The following is a 23298-nucleotide window of genomic DNA, read 5'->3' as shown; positions in this document are numbered from 1 at the left end:
AATGCCAATGAAAGTAAGCCTGGCTGTGGCAGGGACCCCTTTAATCATGTAAAACTGGAACCATTCAGAGGTGAGACTGACAGGCCTGAGCTCCCCTCTGTACTGAGCCTTCCCCTTTCCTTAGCATCCCAAATCATTTCTGAAGTAAGGCAGAGTCCTTCTTGAAAAGTCTGTAAAGCTGGGCATGGTGGTGCACACCGGTAATCCGCAGCACTCGGGAGGCTGAGGCAGGAGGATGGTTGGGAGTTTGAGACCAGCATGGGCTACAAAGTGAGCTCAAGGCCAGCCTGAGCTGCATAGCGAGATCCTGTCTCAAACACATACACGCAGAAAAAAGAAAAGTCTGTAAAGTCCGTTTTAAACATATAGTGTATTCCAATCTCCCCCTATCCAAAAACATTGTTATCATAACCAGCACACTTATCCTTAAATAATTTCAGAACTTTCCCGTCACCATTTTGTCCCCTGAGCTCGAACCCCCTCTCTGCTGCTGCATGGAACAGCGATCACGCTCCAGGCTGCCCCGCGGCAGTCTAGGGGCCTTGCCCTGGGTGGCCCTCCAGGCAGACTCCGCAGGACCCCAGGTGTAATAGAGAGAGATTTTTCCTCTTGTCCCGGATTGCTGATAAAGTTCGTATTGGAGTCCAGAGGCACTTGATTCTTGACATTCTGAAGAGTCACCAACAAAGCCTCATGCCTCTCCCCAGGGCCTGAGAAGGAACAGATTTTTGGTGTTTTGTTTTGTTTTGTTTTGATGAGAAGGAACAGAGCATGCGATTTTGTTAGCAACAGAGAGAGTGCGGGGTGGGGGCCCCTGCAGAAGAGGTGCCGAGCTGTCTTAAGACACGCATGTGCGTGTGTGCGTGCCTGCACCTGCGAACACACACATCCGCGTGCTTGCTGTAGGACAGCTAGTTAAGAGGCTGTTCAGCCTGGAAGGAGACTCCCCTTTTTTCTCAGGTGGCGCTGGTGGCAGAGGAGCCTGAGGTCTGTCCTGCAGCTGTGAGGGAGGGTGGTGGTGGAGTTTGAGGGAGAGTTGTCTTGGGTCCCCTGGAGTTCGTAGACTGGTGCCCACCCCCAGTGCCAGCTTTCTGAGGGCCTTCCTCCGGGTTAGCCCAGGCTGGGGAGACCGAGGAGACGGTGACTCCTCCTCTTCATCCTCGGCTTCACGGCGAACCTCGCTCACGGAGCGCTCGTTAATTACGCTGTTCTGCACTGTCTGTTCTCTTCAAGGTGGTGCAACTCAGGGAACACGTCCGGCCTGGTTTTCTAGTTATTTCCTGTTGCAGTGGTTTTGGTCTCTGTAAGACTGCCTATGGCAAGACACATTTCTTTCTTGTCATTCCCCCCCCCCCAGTGGTGAGTAAAAGGCCCGTAATACTGCCCACTGAACGTGACTACACTCAGTAGCCCTTCGAAGCCCGTGATGAACATGGCGCACTGCAGGGATATCTGCGTTTTAGCTACATAATCCAAAGGAAACTGGGGCTACTAGTTGAAAGGGGAAAAACCTCCAGTGGATATTTTCTGAATTAGCTAAGTAAGAAGTTATAACTCAGTACGAGCCAGATGCATTTACTCAATAAATCACAATTATGGCAAGGAAAGACCCTGAGGTTGTTGTAATCTTATAAACCAGACATCATCCTCATCCTGTATTACACCGGTTTTAACCAACTGGATGAAACCCACAGGTGTCAGGAACTGGCCCGGTCGGAGTCAAACACAGCAAGGTCAAGAAAAATTTGACCGAATGTTGATTCTCTCTGCTGCCTTCCTCCTTGTTGACTCCAATCTAATGGGTCACGTTCTGCCGATTCTGTGTCTGAAATGTCTCCCAACAGTCCGGGCACCGCACATTTAACTTGTCTGATGTCACACCTCGACGTGCTCCCCTCCCCTCCCCTTGTCTCGGTCTGCTCCAGCTGCCCTGTCAAAATGTGATAAACCATGGCCCTCAGGAGCAGCAGAAAGTTCAGAGGCTGAGAAGCCCAGGATCAAGGTGCTGGCAGAGTCGGTGTCTAGCGAGGGCTCCTTTCCCGGAGTGCGGATGGTGCCTTTTCTCCGAGGGCTGGCACAGCGGGAGGGGTGAGGCAGTTGTATGGGGCTTGTTTCCTAGGGGTACTAGCCCTATTTGGGAGGTGATCAGTGGTAGTTCTTTCCCTCTGCGATTTCCCGGTAGTCCCAGCCCTGAGCCGATCAGCTTCACAGCAGACCAAGTATGACGGTGCTTTAACTGATGCAGCTCTGCAGTGTTTGTCTGTAAGTACTCGACAGGGGAAGTGTGCCTCAGTACCTGTCTGAAGAGGCCTCATTTCCCTCTTCGTGGCCCTTACCGCTGTTTTGAGCGTGGAGGAGCGCAGGGAGCCCTCTGGCCTGGGCTTCTCGGGGTCATAGCTAGAGGAAGTGCTCTGAGAGCCGGTAGGCACGGACGCCAGCTACCTCCCTCTCTTTCCAAGGCAAAAAAGAGTTGCCACACAAGGAATAAACGCTTTTCTGCTCCTTCTGGTGCTCAAAACGCTTAGAATTTACTGGCATCTACTGCCACCAGGTGGACATAGAGATGTATTGAATTCAGACTCGTGTTTCCATTACCAGGCTGTCAAGGTTCAAAGGCAGACTAAAGCTTGTTTCTATGTCCTTCAGCTTCAGGTGATCTTCTGCATCCCTCTGGGTTCCTTGTGTTATCAGATTCCCAACAAATTCCACTCTGAAATTCCTTTCTCATCCCTTCAGATACACTGCTAAAGCAACACAGATAATGCTGCGATCATCCCTGACGACTTAGTTTTTGTTTTTCTTTGTTTTGTTTTTGAGACAGGGTCTCACTATGTAGTGCAGGCTGGACTTCAGCTCACTATGTAGCCCAGGCTGGTCTTGAACTCACAGTGATCCTCCTGCCCCGACCTCTCAAGGGCTGGGATTACAGGTGTGCACCGCCACACCCGGCGATTTAGCGGTGGTGAATTTTGATGAGTTGGTCTGAGGCAGAAAAGCCCCACATGATCCCTTATCCCTGTCTCCTGGCGCAGCGCACCTGCTCTGAGTGTGGGCGAGGCCTGTAACTGGTCTCTAAGCGGTAAAACAGGGCAGAACAGTGGGCTGTCCTTTCCGTAACTGCGTTCCATAGCATGTGCAACTTCCGCATTGCTTGCTGACGCTCTTGATTGGCCCGAGCCTGCGTGCATGCCGCGAGCCGCCCTGCTGCAAGGCCCAGTCAAAGGGAACTCAGGGCGGCCGCCACTGGGCCTCACTGTATCCTGCTGACTTTCTGGAGCGCCCAGCCCTGGATAGCTTCTTGCTTACAGCCTCACAGGGGACCCTGATAGCAGAGGACTCCATAGCCGCACCCCGTTTCTGTGAGATAACAAATGTGTGTTGTTTTCAGCCAGTAAATTTGTGATAATTTGCAGAAATAGATAATGAATACCCAGCTCTTTGGCTTTACTTGTACCACTCTCCTATTCAGGGGACTGCAGTATATGTCTTTGGAGTATATATATATATATATATATATATATATATTTTGATTTTTCTCTGGTACCGGGAACCGAACTCACGACCTTGCGCTTGCCAGGCAGACGCTTTGCCACTGAGCTAAATCCCCAGCCCCTCTTTTATAATTTTTTATTACTACATGTTTGCCATACATAACGATAGCCGCTCATCATGGGGAATTTGTATCTGTACACAATGTGTCTTAATTCTTCTTTTCCCATTCCTCATCCCTCCCTTTAACCCCTCCTCCCCCATTTACCAAAGTTCTGTTTCCATTTTTTCCTTCCATTCTCCTTTTTAAACCCCTTTTCTCTTCCATCCGTCTCACCCTCACCTTCCCTTGCGCCCCTTCTCCACTGAACAAGTTCTTCCTACTCCCGATGTCTATCCACTTTGTTTCTTATTTACCCTTTGGATTTCTCACATAAGAGAAACAATGTGACATTTAAATTTGAGCTCGGTGTGGTGGCACACACCTGTAATCCCAGCACTCAGGAGGCTGAGGCAGGAGGATTGTTGTGAGTTAGAGAGCAGCCTGGGCTACAAAATGAGCTCAAGGCCGACCTGAACTGCATAGTGAGACCCTGTCTCAAAAAGAAAAAAAAATACCCAAAACAGAAAAAAGCTTGTGTATCTGTGGAGTGTGCTTTTAGAAATAAATACTGAAGCACACCATTCAGTTCTGAACTCCTCCTTCTCTGACTCAGATACTGACTCAGCTTGTCATGCCTGAATCCTTCAGGATAAATCCTCCATCAGGAGCTACCTCAGCACCTCTCGAAAGGAGAGTTCCGACGGGCCTTCGTGCGTTATTCCCCAGAGAAGCTGGGAAGGCCTGCGTCTCGACGATGGGGGTACAGTTTAGCCTAAAGCTGAGACCTCAGATTATCGACTTCCAGACTCATTGCACTGTTACTGTGGCAGTTCTGAGGGATGCTGTGCTTTACTCTTCGTTTTCAGCAGATCCTTCAGACTGAAGGCGTAGCTCAGTGGTAGGGCATGGGCCTAGCACGCAAGAGGCCGCGGGCTCAACCTCCAGTCCTGCAAAAAGAGAAAGTTTCCTTGTCTTGGAACAGTTGGCCAAGTCATCCAGGCGGGGCCGAGGGTGTGGGAAGGAAGGCGCACCCTCTCTGAGAAGGCGCACAGGACAAGTTCCACACGGTGTCGTGCTCGGGCTCCAGTATTTCTGTAGAATAACAAGGACGGAGACCTCAGATTAAGCTCAGTTGTACCAACTGGGCCCACAAAACAGAGTTAGACACCAGGGTGGGTGCGGGCGGTTGTTCACAGTGACACAAATGCGGAGAGCCCACTGGACAGTAAGCGTAGACTCAGATGCTACCCCCGGTAAGTGGGGCGCCCCCTACATTCCTTAGGTCTGTTATCAGCCTCCTAGCAAGGCGGGACTTGGTAAGTCCTTGGAGCACTGGTGGACAGGGCAGGACTGGCGGGAGGCCCAGCACCTGCAGGTTTGTGCGGAGCGGTAGTTGGGCTCAAAGTCGGAGCTGGAGGAAGTGCATATTTGCCCAGCTGGGAAGGGAGGAGAGGCTGCAGCAGTGAGGGAACCAGGGAGGATGAGTCTGGGGAGAAACGCACCGTGTACCAGACACTTCTTTCCCTTCTCTCCGGGCTGCACGTTATTCTGTCTTTAGAATTTGGCCTTCGGGAGCCTCTTTTTTTTTGTCTTTTTGAAATAGGGTCTCGCTATGCAGTTCAGGCTGGCCTTGAACTCACTTTGTAGTTCATGCGAGTCTCGAACTCGCAACGATCCTCCTGTCTCAGCCTCCCGAGTGCTGGGATTACAGGCCTGCACCACCACGCCCGGTGGGAGTCTCTTGACTTGCACGTATGAGACAGCTGCTGGAGCAGAGGACAGAATGAGAACATGAAAATAACACTGATAATGTGACAATGAGCCCAAGAGAAGGGGCTGTTGCTCCCATAGTTTTGAACCCTGGCGGCTTCTGGCTTTCTCTCCACCCATCTGAGGGTCCTGCTGCTGGCCCTCGGCTCCTGGCGCTGGACGGCGAGCAGCTCTGGTTCCACGGTGGCAGTGGTGGCAGCTGTTTACGTCCGGCCTGTCGGGGTCCATAAGGCGTTTCTGCCTGGCGCTTACCTGTCCCCGCTTCCCCTCTCCAACCTGGCCTAGTGGCTGCTTCTAAATTCTCCTGTCGACTTTTTGCCTTCAGGGATACTCGGAGTTGCCCCGCCAGGTGTATATTTAGATCTACTGACGTTTTGGTATTTGGGGCCAGTGGGAAGACTAGGGAAATTCTCTAATAGGTCATTTACTCTGCAGAGAAGCTGATCTGATTACAGGTCTTGCCCTTTCACACAGAGCCCCTGTCAGACTTTCCAGCGCCACCTTCTCGTGTTGCAGCAGACCCCAAATCATTTGACAGCTACAGCAAGCCTGTAACATGAAGGAAAGAACTAGAACAAAAAGAAAAAGAAAAATGACTCCCGGGCTGCGGTTGTAGCTCTGTGGTAGCGCATTTGCTTCTTAGCATGTGCAAAACCTGGATTTGACCCTGAGTACCACCAGAAAAACAAACACAGAACAGAACACTCCTGAGGATATAGACTCATAGAGCACAAAAGTGTGAAAACTAATAAATGCTTTGAGACCCAGAAAAATATAAGAAACCATCGAATCCATGAACCAAAAGTAAAGAGAAGCTTAGGGTATGGCAGAGCCCACAATGTCTGAAGGGGGTTATACAGTTCTTTTCTTCACTGGAAAAGAACTATATAAGAAAGTACGTTCTGCTGGGGAGTTAGCTCAGTGGCACAGTGCCTGCCTGGTAAGCTGAAGGTCCTGAGTTTGATTCCTGGTACCTAAAAATGTTAAAAAAAAAGTACTTTCTAAATAAATCCAATCTAAACCAGGAAATCAGTAGACAATGCGAAATAGAATGAATTTTAAGGGTTAGCAGTTGAATGATATTCAGGTTATTGTGTGGAATGTGTACATTTCTTCATCCCTCAAGAAAGTATAGATCGTAAGAAACCACAAGGCAAAACAAAAGTAAACACTTAACAGTAGAGAAAATACACGTTCCAGATATGAAGCAACAAAAATATGGCTGAGTTTTGAAGCACTGGTGGTGATACAGCAAAGAGGAGCCGTTTTGTACATGGTCACGTTAGCGGCTCTTAGTCAAAACGTTGGGGACGGCCAAGGCAAAACGGTAGTGTAGCGATCGGCAGCAAAATTCAGGGACCTGAAAAACAACAACTTGACAAAGAAAAGAGAGGTAGATTTCTGGGAACTGGGAGGGGATTGACAGAAAAATGAGAAATTACAGGGGAGCGGGGGACATGGAGCAAAGCACACAGAAAAGAAGGGAGGCTACAGTTGGAGAAGGAACCCACTGCAGTGCCCACCACATGGCCAGAGAGTTTACTCGGCTGCCATTGCAGGAGGGCATTGACTATTCAAGACTAAACCTGCCGGGCGTGGTGGTGCATGCCCGTAATCTCAGCATGCAGGAGGCTGAGGCAGGAGGATTGCTGAGGTGGGAGGATTGCTGAGGCAGGAGGATTGCTGTGAATTCGAGGCCCACCTGGGCTACAAAGTGAGTTCAAGGGCAGCCTGAACTGCAGAGTGACACCCTGACTCAGAAAGGAAAAAAGAAAAAGATTAAGCCACAGAAAAGTACAAAACAACTTCATGTTAAGGTTCCAGTGTTGCCCTCTGACGGTGTTATGGCTTGTGTCTAGATGTCCCCCAAAGCCTCATGCAGGGATTAGGGTGCTTTTGAGAGGTGGCTGGATGCAGTGTATGGGGCTGGCGTCAAGGTGTGGGGTGACGAAATCAGTCCCCTGAGTGGCTCGGCGTAGCTCTGGCTGGGAGTAAGGCTATGAGTGCTTCCCCTGCCCTAGGGCGGGTAGCCTGGATGAGCTATTAGGGACAGAAGGAGGGCCGGTGTGCTCTCCCCGCCCCTGCTTGCTGTGCACTGTTTCTCCTCTGTGTTGCCATGCCGCGCTGCCTCTGAACCGTGACTACGGCCTGAAGCCCCTGAACCGTGAGCCAAATAAACCTTTTCTCCTTTAACTGGGTGATGAGCATTTTGTCTCAGCAGTGAGAAAAGTAACTAAGACACACAGCGATTAGGTGAGAGACAGTCACAGAGACAGTCCAGACCGGGAGTGTGCTGGACGTAGACCCCTGCCAAGTACACACCTGGGCTGGGAAAGACACGGGGCTGTGCTCCCTGTGGGGAGAAGCTCGGTGTGTCTGGCTTTCAGAAGCGGGCAGCTTTGAAAGTACTGCGAGGTCTAGGGCTGCTTGAACCCTTTCCCAGCTGCCTATATTCAGCACAAATCACGGGTCTGGTTGCTTTCCCCATCTCCCTCAGGTGAACAAACAGAGGGGCCGCTGGAACAGGGGGCCCTCACACGACTACCCACTATGAACCCAGGAGGTTGATGCATTCCACAATGCAAATCTACTTATTCAAATATACAGAGGAATTTTTTGAGTCATTTCTTTTTTCTTTTCTTTTCTTTTCTTTTTTTTTTTTTTGGAGACAGGTTCTCACTATGCAGTTCAGGCTGGCTTTGAACTCACAGAAATCTTCCTGCCCCAGCCTCCTGAGTGCTGGGATTATAGTCATGCCTGGCTTTCACTGTTTTTTTTTAAAGAGTTAGTTTTTCTCTTCTTTTTTTTTTTTCCTTTTAATTCTTTTGATTTTTATTCTTTTCCCCTTTTTTCTAGTTTGTTTTCTGTGAACTTTATCTATTTTTCCCTTTTATCTAGTTTGTTTTCTGTGACCTTTATCTATTTTTCCCTTTTTTCTAGTTTGTTTTCTGTGAGCTTTATCTAACTCTATTAATCTCTTTGTACTCCTGTTATGATTCTCTTTCTCCCTTCCCTTCCCTCCTTCTCATCTCATTTCAAATTTTAATATTTCAAATTTTCTTCTTTCACTTCCCCATTTCCTATACCCGCTATCTAATGAAAATGTTGGATCTGGGACAGAAGCAAAGCCTGTATTTAGCCGTGCCCAGAGAGCATCACTGAAAAGTAGATATGAGCTAAAGAGATGTTCACAGTAGCAGCAAAGTCTTTCCACTACAAGCACCTGCCAGCCGCAGTGCAAAACCAAACACAGAATAACAACAGAAATATGGGAAGACAAGGCAACATAGTGCTTTGCTCAAAACTCTGAACTCTGTCAAACTGATCCCTGGGGCACTGAGGGGGAGGAAATCAAAAGCCACACCGATGAATCATTTAAAATGATAAAAGATATTAAAAAACAGACCAATAATATGCTTGGTGAGTGCAAAGAAGATATAACTAAACAGATAATGGAGTTAATGAATAAAACAGTCAGCAAGTTTACTGAAGACACTAATAAAAAACTAGATGAGCTAAACGAAACAGTATAAAACATAAATGACCAGTTTAGCAAAGAATGTAAGTCCATGAAAAGGTACCAAACAGAAATTCAGGAGATTAAAAATTCTATTGAAAGTGTGGGTGACAGAACCAGTGTGAGGCCGAGAGTCAGAACTGAAGGCAGGTCTGATGTCGATCAATTACTCACAGGTATCTTGAAGACCAAGAGAAGCCTGAGTGTGGTGGTGCACACCTGTAATCCCAGCATGGTGCTAGCCCGAAAACAGACATGTGGATCCGTGGAACAGAATAGAGCATGTGGACACAAACTCCAGGCATATCCAGCCGTCTGATCTTTGCCAAAGGGAGCAAAAGCATACGCTGGAGGAAAGATAGCTTGCTGGGAAACCTAGCTATCTGCATGCTGAGGACTGAAGCTAGAGCCGTGTCCCTCACCATGTACCAAACTAAAATAAAAGTGGACCAATGATCTAAATGTTAGAACAGAAGCATGTAATCTGCTGAATGATACAGTAGGTAAAATTCTTGAAGATCTAGGTCTAGGCAAGGATGTTCTGAACAATTGCACAAGAAATAACACCAAGAATCACAATTGGAATTGTATCAACTTAAAAAGCCCTGCACAGCCAAGGAAGCCGGCAGCAGAGGTAAGAGACAACCTGTAGAACGGGAAAAAAATTTTACCAGCCATTCCTTGGATAGAGGACTAGTATTTAGAACATACACAGAACTCAAAAAAATTAGATCCCTCCAAATATAAGGGCAACTGAATTAAAAACTGGGCAACTAAAATGAATAGACACTTCTCAGAAGAACTATAAATGGCTAATAAGTACATGAAAAAATAGGCTGGGCATAGTGATGCATGCCTGTAATCCTAGCACTTGGGAGGCTGAGGCAGGAGGATCACTGAGGCAGGAGGAATGCTGTGAGTCTGAGACCAACCTGGGCTACAAAGTAAACTCAAGGCCAGCCTGAACTGCATGGCAAGGCCCTGTCTCAAAAAGACAAGAACAAACAAACAAAAAGTATTGAGATTCCACCTTAACTAGAAAATAGCTATCAGCAAGAAATAAGAAATGCTGGCAGGGCTGTGGGGAAAAAAACGAGCCCTTCTGTATTGTTGGTGGGAATATAAACTATACAACCATTATGGAAATCATTATAGAGATTCTTCAGAAACCAAACCTAGAAATTCCATTGACCCAGCTATCCCTTCTAGGTACCTTCCCCACAGAGTTAAGGACACCATATTATAGTGATAGATGCGCAGCTGTGCTTATACCCACACAATTCAAACAGCTAAACCTTGGAAGTTGCCTGTGTGTCCATCAGTAGATAAATAGGTAAAGGAAATGTAGCATTTATACACAGTGAAATACTACTCTGCCATAAAGAAGGATAAACTTGTGTTCTTCATGGGAAAATAGCTATACCTTGATACCATAAGGTTATGTGAAATAAATCAAACACAAGTTTAAATATTGCCTGGCTTCTCTCATATGATAAACCTAAAGCATAAAGAAGTGGCAGAATAAAAGGAAATAGGGAGGTAGATGTTTTGTACCAGGGAAGGGAGCGAGAGAGGAGGGAGGAGGGGGAGAGGAAGCTCCAACCGTGGAGGGTACCCTCAGCCCGGACCGACTGTGCTGAACGGGACCAGTGCTCAGTAGAGCAGGAAGAACACACACGGAGAGGAGACATGCAGGGTGAGCGTGGCCTGGCCCACAGCGTCAAAGGCCGCCAAAGCTCGCACATATTTGGAAGTAGGGGTTGACCGATGAGGAGCGGTTCAGCACTGTCTATGCGGCGCCTACTCAGAATTACTCAGCTCACGTCTTCCATTGAGCTTCTGGACCCCCTCAGACCTTCTGAACCTGTTCTCCAGGGCGCGGTCCCGAGACTTTCCCTTAATCAAACATAAGATGATTTTTATACACCCAAGAGCTGCGATCTCAAGTCTTTGTTCATAGAGTCAAGCCCATCTTTTCTCTAGACCGGTGGCCGTCAGACTTGATTTGCATCAGTGTCACCTTGTGTACTTTTCAGACCTCAGATTCCCAGCTACCATCCCAGAGTTTCTGGCTCAGGAAGACTAGGCTGAGCCTGAAGAGCTGCACTTCTACGTTCCCAGGGCATGCTGGTTGATAGAACACGTTTGAGACCCAGTGGGCCAAGTTCTCTGAAGTAGGGCTTTTAAAAGCAGAGGAAAACTGACTAGAAATGTGGCTTCTTCCTTGGCTAAAAACTGTAACATTGCAGGGCCTAGAGAAAAATGTGGCCTGTTTCATGTTTTTTTTTTTTTTTTTTGAGACAGGATCTCGCTATGCAGTGCAGGTTGGCTTTGAGCTCACTTTGTAGCCCAGGCTGGTTTCCAACTCCTAACGATCCTCCTGCCTCAGCCTCCTGAGTGATGGGATTACAGGTGTGCACCTTTGTTTCATGTGTTCTTTTTCTAGATTCATCTTACAGCCTTTCCTATCACTCTGGTTGTTCTTCTTTTGCCCTCTGAGGGATGAAGTTGTCAGTAACTGAAATCAAGAATTTATCCAGTGCTCTGCTGTTAGGCTCTTCCTGTCAGTGTCTTAAAGAAAACATTGCATGCTAGGCGAGAAGGCACTCGGCCCATGGGGGGCAGCAGAGAACAGTTACACCCAGAGAGGACAGCGAAGACACACCCACATAACTGGCACGGGCAGTTCTCAGCGCTCCTCTTGGCTGACGGGAGGTAGGAGACTGGGGCAAAGGTATCGGATGAATGATGAAAGGAAGAAAGAAAGGACTGGGCCAGTATTGGACTATGAAAAAACAAAACAAAACATTTACGGCAATGCTAAAAGCAAACCAGACCCCATAGAACAAAAGCCAAAGCAGATTTTCCGAGAAATAGGAATGTCGGGTCAGTAGGAGTGCAAGGTAAAACCAAGGCAAAGGGCACCAGCACGTCTAGATGGTGACGCTCCTGAGCAGCGTTCTACTCCGTGTACATGAGTCCTGCGTGTTCGCATGGCCGGGCACCGCGTCACGGTCTTGTGCTGCGTGTGATCTCTTCGGGGAGCACGTCGCCCATGCGCTCTGGCCGCGTGGCTGATCCATTTTCCATACTGTTCACTTCTGTTCCTGCTTCTTCTCATCCCTCACTCGAGGGCCCTTTCCTGCTCTTCAAACTTGTGGACTGGATGGAAGAGAACGTGAGATTCACACAGGCCAACCGCAGTGTTTCTCTCTCCTGTATCGCTGCTTTGGTGATGGGTGTTCTTCTGTTTTATCGTGCGTTCCTTCCTTCCTTCATGCATGCAGCATGTGTTGGACGCAGTTGTCAATGTAAAAGCAACTGAAGGCAATACAAAAACCTTGTAAGTTTCAGAGAATACCAGAGGCTACAGATCCAAAGCAGGTAAGTACAGTAGGGAGTAGCAGGTGATAGACTAGAGTGTGCAGAGTGCGGTCAGAGCCGAAGCAGGGACGGCGGGGTCTCCCGGGGGTCCCATGCGTCCCTTGTACACGGGCCGTGACTCTCGGGGTGAGCACCTTCAACGCAGGGAGGCCCCTGTGGAAAGAGCACTGCAGGCAGAGGCGCCTGCGCGTTAGAGCTTGTGCATTGGGCAGTTACACACAGCACGGCTTGACTGGTGTTTAAGTGGCCAAGGACGGACAGAGAAGAGGAAGATGGGATATCTAAGGGATCACGGCAAGCGGACACACGCAAAAGTTGGCTGCAAACCACAGCGGAGCATCTTTCCTTTGAAAGAGGGTGTTGGTATGAGAAACCTGGTGGGCAGAGGTGGCAGGCTGAAGAGGTCAGTTCTGTCTAGTTGCCAGAGGAGGCGTCTGGGGCGCATCTGTGACGTGTCTGCATCCGAGAAGTGTCCTGTGCTGTGCAGTGCCGAGGGTACTGGACTAAGTGCCTCGCACTCATCACATCGTTCATCCCTACCGAGCCGTATTCCCTCACCTCGCTTCAGTAGGTCTGCTGACCTTCGGTCTCCGAAGCCTGGTTGCCTCTTGAAGGGTGATGCAAAGGGAGAAAATGAGAAGTTTGGCCCTACTACCAAAAGTACGGGAGAGACGGAAGAAATGAATAACGAAGACGCGCGAGCCTGAAAGCCCGGCTGACGGCTTCCTTCCTTCCCGCCTTCGATTTGAGGGGGTTCAGCAGTCACGTAGCGTCTCGGAGCCAGAAGCCGGCGGCAGAGGGCAGCAGATGGTGCAAATGACCCATCCGCTCCTGGGCCATGCGACGGGCAGTACTTGTAAAACTCCAAGCCAGGAACGCAAGGGTGTGGATGGCTTTGCTGCCACAAAGGAGCGAATGGGTGCTCTGATAGCTCTGACCTGTGGGACAAAAAGTGTGTAGCCCCATGAGTGCCCTGCAGTACCCGAGAGTGCTGCGGACGGCGCTGTTACAGAGAAAGCAACCCTGATGCCAGCCGGTGCCGAGCCGCACTCACGGAGCCCGGAGGACGGCGGAAGACGTTCCTCCCCAGCGGGCTAACTTCCTGCCGCACAGACCCAGCCCAGGTGGATGTTCTCTGCTCTCCTCTCCTCACGCTCTGCAAGCCCCCGCCCCCGCCCCGTGCTCCATCTCGGGTGCTGCTCCACCTGGTGAAGCTCTGAAGATGGAGCTTTCGAACACTGTCCTTGATGCTGGGTCCTCCTGGTCCCTGGCCCTAAGGTGAGATCTTTCGGATGACTCCAACAAGGTCAGTGTTTCATAGGGAAATGTCTTGTCCTTTTATGAAGAAAGAGTCCCACAGGGAAAAAGGAGTGTGAGGACAGGAGTGAGACCCTGTCTCAAAAAGACAAAAAAAAAAAAAAAAAAAAAGGTTTCACTATATAACCCAAGCTGGCCTCCAACTTGAGGTGATTCTCCTGCCTCAGCCTCCTGAGCACTGGAGTTACGGGGTGCACCACTATGCTTGGCATGCCAAATACTTTTTTTTTTTGGTCTTTTTGAGATGGTCTCACTACGCAGTTCAGGCTGGCCTTGAGCTCACTTTGCAGCCCAGGCTGGTCTCTAACTTGCAACAATCCTCCTGTCTCAGCCTCCAAGGTGCTGGGATTATTGGTGTGCAACACCACATCCTGTTGAAGTGTGAATCTTCCCTCTTCAGTAAGTCCATTACTCACGCTTAGAACTATGTTAAACCAACCAGCGGACTAATCTGGTATCACACGCCCACGATCAATCACCTCTGCAAAGCCCCTTTTGAGTGCACATGCCTTAGGGGACTTGCAGATATAAGCCACGGAACCATCTGTCTACGGGATCCGGACATTTACAAAGTGAGCTCAAGCCCAGCTGGATCTGCACAGTGAGACCCTGTCTCAAAAAGACAAAACGACAATAACAACAAGAAAAAGCATTTGGTAAACTTTGTTTTTGTTTGCAAACGCTATATCAGGCAACCAACACGACCGCGGCCGTTTTTCCTGTACAAACGCAATCGTGGCCATCTTTTTCAAAGTTGTGGAGCAAGTTTGTCAACCGAGGTACCACTGAATATGATGTGAGTTATACTTGAGAAAAATTAGGGCTGGAGATATAGCTCAGTGGCACAGCACCTGCCTAGCAAGTGTGAGGTCCTGAGTTTGATTCCCGGTACCAAAAAACAGAAAGGATTAGCGTAGTATGTGGGATGATGAAGTCGAAGAGAAGCTGGAGGAGCTCGGTGGGTGATGACTACAGTCTAGCTGAGAAGTAGTGGAGATACACACCGGAATGGTAGCGGTGGATGGGGAGGATGGGCTCTGACTGGTTGAGGTTGGCACAGTTAGGATCCAGTGGGATGGGTCCATTTTAGAGGAGGTGTTTTCGATTTCCGGGTGTGGGGTGAGGCCTAATTGATTGGCGTCACTCTGCTGGAATGTAATTATTTATGAAATGCTGAGTATAAGAGGACAGTGGAGATTCTAAGTTTGATCCAGCAGAATCATTCAGACTTGACAGTGGATCTCAGGTGAGTGAATGGTTCTGGCTTAGAGTTCTGCCTGCTGCGTCTCTCTTCCTGGTCTTGGGTAGGATCCTAAACATGCACACCCTTAGCATTCCCTGCTGGTATGGACTGTCTAGATCATATCTTTCCCTTGGAGACAGAGGGCTGCTCAACTCGGATTAAGTCAAATGGGTTCTCAACAGATAAAAACGATTGCACTTGTTATATTTTATTTGCCCTATTTATTCTCTTCTCTCATGAGTATATGGTGGGATTTTCCAGAGGCTGTCTAAAGTGTTATTCAATATCGCTACACACTGAGTGCAGAAGAACGTAAGAGAATCCAGCTGCCTTTGACGACGTTTGCAAAAATGTAACCAACAGTACTGTTAACTAAAAATTACCAGGGTGCAATGTTCATTGTTTTGGACTCAGCTCCCGCACAGACCAGGCTAAAAATAAAAATGGAGCCACTCATTTGAGCGGCTGCATATCGCCACGCTGAGCTCAGCTGCGTACCTGACGCTCAGAGGAACGAAGGTTAGAGAGAACGGCCCCGTCTCCGGAACAGGCCGGCCCTCGTGGGTACGATACTGAAGTCTCTCTGCTTTCTCCAGGGCACAGAAAAGACAACCCGGAATGGTCTGCCAACCAACCATTTATTTTCCTATTTTTCTGTCTCCCTATCTGGGCTGTACAAAGAAAGTAACTTCAGAGTGACCCGTCTGCATTTTCTTTTACTTTATGCTTTTTAAACACTTCTTTGTTTATACAATCAACCTCTTTTGCTCTGACAGTGGAACACTTACTCTATTTTATGGAATGAAGTGTTGCCTGATTCTAAAATTGAGAACAAATCCAAATAGAATCTTTAAACTAAACTGTTGGAGTACTTTGTCCTTTGACAATTGATACTCTTCACTCTTTAAAAAAAAAAATCAAGGGGGCCGGGGACTTAGCTCAGGGGCAAAGTGCCTGCCTGGCAAGCGCAAGGTCGTAAGTTCGATTCCTGGTACCAGAAGAAAAAAAAAAAATCAGGGCACAGTGACCCACACCTGTGGTCCCAGGGGATCACTGTGAGTTCAAGGACAGCCTGGGCTACATTTTTCTTTCTTCAAAAGGCAAAAAAATACTCTTCAGTAAATTTATAGTTTTAAAAAAGTCATTAAGGTAAAATAATAGTAAAAAGTTATTATATTCACATGTAATGAACCTGTCACCCTTTAGACATTAATGTATGAAAAAACACCTCTGCTTTAATTTTTAATAAAAATATTCATAACTAGCACCCAGGACACCGGCGTTTCTTTGGGATTCTTGGGGCCCCTGAGACCAACAGGCTTGAGAACTGCTGGTTTGGAGGCACATGAACAAGACCTGGTCAGACAGCTACGAGTTTGAGTTCTTGGAGTCCAAGCTCTCGTGAGCGTTTTAATAAACTTGGTTTCCTTTTTTCACAGCTGAGAAGCAGCTGACGAAAACGGAGCAGGGTAGAAGTGAACTTCTGGGACAGAGAGATAAGAGCAGTTACAGCTGGGACTGGAGGAAGTGCCGGCCGGGAAGGCCAGGCTTTGCGGAGAACTGGCGGCCAGGCAGCCCCTCCCGTGACTTTGACTGCTTCCTGAGAGGGTCTTAGGAGGCAACAGTACGATAAAGTACCCTAAGAATCACGTGTTTTATAGACGTTTTATTATATTCTTGGCATGCAAAGTGACAAGGACTACTCTCCGAGAGGGTCTAATTGCAGCTGCAGAGAGCTGGTGACTACCTGAGACTCTGATGAGGACTGAAGGTCGTCTGACTTCCTTTACAACTGTCGCTGTCCCAGGCAGCTGCGGAATCGAAAGCCAGCTCTACGTTATCTTTACTCAGCCCCTACTGAGAGGGGCTTTTGTTAACTGTGGCAAGTTCTTACGGAGAAAAATTTATGGCGAACGTTCCTTCTCCTTTTTTCTCTCCTTACAAAATGGATTTAGGAAATTTACTAGTGTTAGTGATTGGGGTATGTGTCATACTGTTTCCATCTGCACGTTAGTCACAGGCTGAAGGTGGAGTGTGTAATATTTTTAGATACATTGTATTCTAACCCTGAAGTTTCCCTTTTGCAAAAGAATGTTGTAGACCTTAAAGATTCAAGCTTTCAAAAAAACAAAATGTCGGATGTGGTGGCACACACCTGTAACCCTTGCACCAGGGAGGCTGAGGCAGGAGAATCACCATGAGTTAAAGGCCAGCTTGGACTATATAGTGAATTCAGGCCAGTTCAAGGCCAGAACTACAAAGCCAGATCCTGTCTCAAAAAAAGTCATATATTTCAGGGTATATTAAAAAAAAAAAAAAAAAAAAAGAAAGACCGAGCTCTTTTACATGATATCATTCATGAAATCTGACCTTGTAAACGTTTGTAATTAACTGAATCAGTTTGTAGAGATAGCGTTGCTAGCTGAGATAGTGACTGATGAAAATTTCTAGGGTAAATTTGCACTTTCGAGAAAAAAAAAAACCTATCTAACCTTTTTAGAAGTATATGTATGTTTCTTTTTTTTTTTTTTTGGTTTTTCTCCGGTACCGGGAACCAAATTCACGACCTTGCGCTTGCCAGGCAGGCACTTTTGCTGCTGAGCTAAATCCCCAGCCCCAGTGTATGTATGTTTCAATAGTGATGCTATAAAATTCAGTTCCAGTTTAAATGGGCATTCTATTAATTTGCTCAGGTTTCAGTGAAAGGTATGTATTTTTAAAGAGTTTTGGAGTGAAAGACAAAAAATGTAATATTTTCAGTAAAGTGATGAATGGTCAGCAAAAAAGCTTGTAAAACAGCCCAAGTTTAATTAATTTTACTTGTTAAAAATTAATTTTAGTTAATTTAGTTAATTTTAGTTACCTTAGACATTTAGTTAATTTTCAGAAGCAGAGTCCTGAAGCCAGTGCAGCGCTGGGCAGGGCTTGAAAATCCAGTTCCGCAGCCCAGCCGGGGCAAAGGCTCCCCCTGGGAGGGTGCACTGGCTCCACCCAGCTGGTGAAACCAGATAGAAGCGCGAGCCAAGCCGGAAGTTGGGCACAGGGCCGTCGCCTCTCGAGGTACGTGACCTCTTCTGTTTTCTCTGGGTCAGGCTCAGCGAAGTGTTCAAAAGCCGAAGCCCGCGAGGCCGCGGCTGGAGCAGGTGGCGGTGCGGGCCAGGCGGGTGGGGCTGGCCGCACCGGGCTCCGGGGCTCGCTGACGAGTTGGGTGACAGTGTGGTCCCCGACCGGCTGCCCAGCGGAGCCCCAGAAAAGCGCAGATGGAGGTAGAGACTTCTCCGGGCCCCTCAGAAGCACGGACCGTATTCATGCACCAAGTTATCCTTTTTGCCCCTAAGACTTTAATTGTGAGAATTCCTGTTTATGTCAAACCTCGTACTAGAGGGCATTACTCACGTGAAGGCTTCCGAGGGCCTTACTTGTAAATTTTTTTATGCGAAGGTCAAAGGGGAATTTTCAGCTAGACAAGTGTTATTTGGAATATTTCCAGGTTTAGCTGTTTATTTATTTATTTATTTTTTTGTCTGAATTAAAAAAAAAATAGGAGTCTGGTACTGTACTGGGTTAGTGCGGAGGAAAGATGTGAGTTTGGTCTGCTGGTTGCTGACAATAAGGCCAGGAGCTGTGAAGCGAGGTCTCATTCTCGGGGGGCCGTAATTGGACAGTAAGCCGGAGCGCGCACTCCTGTCCCACCCCTCTCCGTTCCCCTGCGGTCAGGTCTTTCGCGCTTCAATGAGGAGAGGACTGTCGGAGGACCGTTCTCCGGTACCGTCAGACGTGCCGGTGTTTGTGAGTAGGTGGCCTTCGCAGCCCCCCGAAGTTTGCCATAAGACAAAGCACCACTTGGGGCGGAAAGATTTTTTATTAGCTAATGTTAAAGCTTCCTGAGTTTCCAAGAAGAGAGCAGCTTCCAAGTTTCTTTTCTTTTGGTTCGGGGAATTGAACTCATGACTCACACCTGCCGGGCAGGTGCTGTCCGCTGAGCCCGTTCCCGGCCGGCGCAGTTCCCAAGGGGGGTGCGGAATTATTCATACTGCAAGGGAGGCAGGCGGTTTTAAGGAGACCTTATTTACGGCGGCACTGAGCTGATGTTTGGTAAATGTTACTCTATTTAATCCTCAGGGAGGCTCTTGCTGTTGGTGGAACTATCTCTAACAGGTGAGAGGGCAGAGTGAGGGTAGGTCATCTCTCCAAGGTCGCCAAGGTGGTATCTTCCAGAGTACAGGAACGGAGGTCTCTGAGATTTCCAGGTCCAGACAGCTTGCTCTGCACAGGACACAGTAGGGGGTAGCATTTTATTTTATTTTATTTTTTGTCTTTTTGAGACAGTGTCTTGCCATGCAGTTCAGGCTGGCCTTGAGCTCACTTTGTAGCCCAGGCTGGTCTTGAACTAGCAGCGATCCTCCTGCCTCAGCCTCCCAAGTGTTGGGATTATAGGCGTGTGCCAGGTGTGCATTTTAATTGAATCTGGCAAGCGGGGTAGAGGTTTTGTTTATTAAAACTCAAACAACAAAAACAGTAAAAGTAACATAGAATGTTTGAAAATGGGAAAAAGAAAAAAAGTACGTAGTCTTTGTGTAATGTGTACTTTGTAACGTTTTAAAGTCATAAAGTACTACATTCTTTAAACTATATGTCATATAATTTAAAAGGGATTGAAGAGAGGAAGTCCAATCCACTTCCCCTACTGAAGACTTCTAAGGGGTCACCACTGCTGAGAATGGTTAGTGGCATGGCGTAGGAGCTTTTATTTCCTTTTTTTCTTTTCCTGTTGGTGCGTTTTGGTATACTTCATAGCATTCGGCAATTGGCTTCTTTTCATGTCTTAGTGTGGCACAAACATGCTTCTGCTTAAAGATACACAGATGCATGTCTTAGGGTTTTTGTGAAATTAATACTTGCAAAACACTTAAAAATGAGCCTCGTTCCTAGAAAGCACTTAATCATTGTGAGCTGTTGTCCTTGTCCTTGTCTATGCCGGTTCATTCTTTTTAATGGGTACACAGCATTCTGTAGTTTAAACAGAGCATAAAAAGAATCCTGTTACAAATAATTCTTGCATAATTCTGTGGGTTTTTCCGTAGGATAAATTTTAAGAAGTGAAATTCCTGGCAGAGGTTAAACATAGCTTACTAAAATACTGTCAGATGTCCTCCAAAGATGTTATGACCGTTTATCCCCTTCACTGTATGTGAGTCCATTTCTTCATATCCTACTTAGTGAATTTTACCAGTATTTTACATTCTGCATAGAGGTTCCAGTGGTTTGTTTTTTTTTTTTGAAACAGGGTCTCACTGTGTAGGTCAGGCTGACCTTGAATTTATTCACCATGTAGCCCAGGCTAGCCTTGAACTCATGACAATCCTCCTGCCTCAGCCTCCCGAGTGGTGGGATTACAGGTGTGCCCCATGACGCCTGGCTAAAGGTTCCAGCTTCCTGGGAAGCTCTTGGATGCTTTCGCGGGGAGGGCAGCCTGGGGAGAACTGTGCTCCTGGAAACGAGCTAGCGGCGGAGTGTGACCGCAGCGGAGACGCAGACACAGGCCAGCTGCAGGCTGAGTCCCTCGCCGGGGAGGTGGGCTTTGTGCTTGGACGCGGCGTGGACACGGGAAGCAGCAGGCAGATGGGCGGGAAGCGCTGCGCGGCGGAGGAGCGCGGCGGGCAGAGCGGCCTGCGGGGCCTGCGTGGAAGCGGGGGTGCGAAGAACGCTTGGAGTCAGACCCCGGGAGTCCGGTCTCGGGTGTCCGCTGTCAGGTCCGAGTCAGGGCAAGGGTGTGGCTCGGAGAGGAGGGCATGGATTCCGCTTGGGACCAGCTGAGCTCATTCGTTGTCCCCCAAAACAGCTACCAAAGCTCGCGGTGTGGAGTGGAGGGGACCGAACTGTCACCTTCGGTTCACGGTCAAGGCGCGGAGGCGCTGAGCCCGTCAGAGCGGGGTGAGCCTGGGAGGAGCAGGTGCAGGCGGGGCCCGGGAAGGGCGTCTTCGCGCAAGGGGTCGGGGGAACCGCGTCGGATTTCTGCAAAGGCTTCCTGACGTTCCGCCTCGTTTCTAGTAAAGTTATCCCTCACTGTCGCCAAAGTCTTCCACTTTTCCTTTGTCTTTTTGGTACCGGGAATCGAACTCAGGACCTTGTACTTACCAGGCAGGCGCTTGTGCCGCTGAGCTACATCCCCGGCCCTCTAGTTTTTCTTTCTACCGCTGGTTCTTGTTCTTATTCAAGTCTCGCTTATCTGAACTCTCTCTCTTCTGCAGGCCTTACTCACCCACCGCCCACCCTAAGTGCACGGTCTGAGGCTGTGGACGGGGCTGGAGGTTAGGCCTCAGAAACCCGGCCCCCCTGTGCTTTTCACCATCGGCGTGCTGTGACTTTGGCGAGGGTCTGAGTCAGTGCCTCATTTTATATATTGAAGACAAGAAACTCTCCACAGTTCCCTGGATCATTGGGACAAATCCACCCCCCCCCTGCCCGTCATGGCGTCTGATAGTTCATAGTCCTTAATAATTGTATTTCCCTGTAAATAAGACTGCTGTATTTCCTTGAAAATAAGACATACCTGGAAAATACACCCTGGCGTGATTTTTCAAGATGCTCATAACACAAGCTGCACCCCCAAAGTAAATCCCAGTTAAGATCATCAGCCACCTAGCCAGGCGTGGTGGTGCACACCTGTGATCCCAGCACTTGGCAGGCTGAGGCAGGAAGATCGTTGTGAGTTCAAAGCCAGCCTGGGCTACAAAGTGAGCTCAAGGCCTGCCTGGCCTGCACAGTGAGACCCTGTCTCAAAAAGACAAAAAAAAAAAAAAGATCATCAGCCATTATGTTTGCTACATTCATTGCAACACACAAGTAACGTACTGAATTCTAAAATAATAATTTTAACATATAATTAAATGTAAATAATGTTAGTGACATTAACGCTTAAGCGATAATATGTGATTAAATATTTGTAAATGTCCCAGCGGGCGCCTTCGGATGGGGGATAAATTGACACCTGTGTAAACAGGTGAACTTGAAACTTAGGCCAGATCATGAGTCGGAGCGCTGCCCAGCGCGTGAATGCCGTGCGCACTCGATCCTGGAGCGGGCACTTTTGTGTCTGACGTGAATCTTCTCAATTCAGCGTCGTGTACTGTGACCATGCATTCTGAGCAGGCCGCATGGACAAGAAGTGCTCAGGGAAAGAGAGCTTGGTTGCTGGACATGAGAGACTGGGGCCAGTGGGTCTGCAGGGAGTGGAGTCACAAAAGTCAGGGTAGGATTTGGGGTCTGGAGAGTTATGACCATAAAATAAGTGAGTAAATGTAGTTTTTTTTCTTTTTGAGACAGGGTTTCACTCTGCAGTTCGGGCTGGCCTTGAACTCACTTTGTAGCCCAAGCTGTGCTCAAGCTCATGGTGATCCTCCTGCCTCAGCCTCTTGAGTGCTGGAATTACAGGCATGCACCACCATGCCTGGTTTAAATGTAGGTTTTTGCACATGAAAAAAATAAGACGCCCCCTGAAAGTAAGCCCTACTGTGTCTTTTGGAGTAAAAATTAATATAAGACTGATCTTATTTCTGGGATAGCTGTCAGTCTATCTTATCTTACCTTGTCTAAGCTTCGATTTCCATACTAGTACAAAAGAAAGCCTTTTGCATGTTTCTTCCAAGGACTGGAGTTCACACATGTAAAGCACTGACTGTGACGACTGAAATATACCAGGCACATCATTGAAGTGTAGATTAATGGTATTTGCCTTCTTTCCTCTGTGAGTTTATGTTTTTAGACAAGGAGACTTTTTAATAGCGCCTAATTTTGATATGAGGACAGGATCATTGTGAGAGCCATATGGGATGATCCAGATGAAGCCTAGACAGCATGTAATAAAATATTTGCTTTCACTATTTTCCCAGAGTACAAATGAAGTGGAATAAAACCGCTTGCTGGTGGGTTGGAATGAGAGAAATCAGGGTTAGACTGTAGCGTTTCCGACGGCTTCTCCCGGGTCCCCTTCTGTTATCTTGGTTTCCCTCAAACTCTGACGTTTTTGCCAGGAGTATTTTCAACTGCCTGACATCACTAGATCTGACAGATCTCAAATTGGTATTCAAGAGCCATTTTTCATGTTCTTTGTTTTTTAGAACCTTTTCTGAAAATGTCCTAACTCCAATTGTTAATTTAAAATAAAATCACTTTGCTCTGTGCTTCCTGCTGTGAAAATAGAGCCTGAAACATTTTTGTCTCAGCAAGGGGAAATACTTGACCTATTTTTCAATTTCCCTATAACTCACACTCCAGCTATCAAAGTCAGTTTAATTCTTCACATGGGGGTTTTCTGTCAAGGTAAAGTTGAGTTACTAGAAAGAAGGGGAGCGAAGTTTGGGAATGATTTTATTTTATTTTATTTTATTTTTTGTCTTTTTGAGACTGTCTCGCTATGCAGTTCAGGCTGGCCTTGAGGTCACTTTGTAGGCCAGGCTGGTCTCGAACTTGCAA

At 47.8% G+C, this 23298-nt stretch overlaps 1 protein-coding gene across 1 annotated transcript in view; it reads left to right on the top strand.

The window, feature by feature from the left end:
- The first annotated feature begins 17838 nt into the window (after positions 1 to 17838).
- Frrs1 (ferric-chelate reductase 1) overlaps positions 17839 to 23298 on the top strand; it is a 46868-nt gene continuing 41408 nt past the window's right edge. The window contains exon 1 of the mRNA XM_005388788.2: positions 17839 to 17883. The gene's annotated coding sequence lies outside the window, so the exon portion shown is untranslated. The remainder of the gene's footprint in view (positions 17884 to 23298) is intronic.

This window comes from Chinchilla lanigera, unplaced genomic scaffold (genome assembly GCF_000276665.1).
Source record: "Chinchilla lanigera isolate Chin_1 unplaced genomic scaffold, ChiLan1.0 scaffold00034, whole genome shotgun sequence".
Classification (NCBI taxonomy): Eukaryota; Metazoa; Chordata; class Mammalia; order Rodentia; family Chinchillidae; genus Chinchilla; species Chinchilla lanigera.
The sequence above is the reverse complement of the archived record's forward strand: the minus strand, read 5'-3'. Positions and strand labels throughout refer to the sequence as shown.